Source organism: Branchiostoma belcheri, unplaced genomic scaffold, assembly GCF_001625305.1.
Source record: "Branchiostoma belcheri isolate BF01 breed outbred unplaced genomic scaffold, Haploidv18h27 scaffold441, whole genome shotgun sequence".
NCBI classification, from domain to species: domain Eukaryota; kingdom Metazoa; phylum Chordata; class Leptocardii; order Amphioxiformes; family Branchiostomatidae; genus Branchiostoma; species Branchiostoma belcheri.
This window is the reverse complement of record NW_017804067.1, coordinates 4,307-4,634: the sequence shown is the minus strand read 5'-3', so window position 1 is coordinate 4,634 and position 328 is coordinate 4,307.

Here is a 328-nt window from a genome sequence, read left to right as displayed (position 1 = left end):
AGAAATACATATATAGACAAAATCGCAAATCATACCATAGCCATAGCACTACATATAATTTTTAAGAGTTGGGCATTATACAAAGATAAAAATTACTACAACAGAATAGATTGTTTTAATTTATTTGTCAGAGAATGTATGGAAAAATTTAAGATCGAAAAAACATTAACAAATACCGAATCACATGTACAATTATTACAGAACTGGATTGATAAACTTTCAGGAGAATGTACTATGTAAATCTCAACAACAGCTCAAAATATGTTCCGTTTCTTTAAGCCACTTCAAATAGACTGCAGACCGCTTTTTATTCGGGACATGTTAAAGT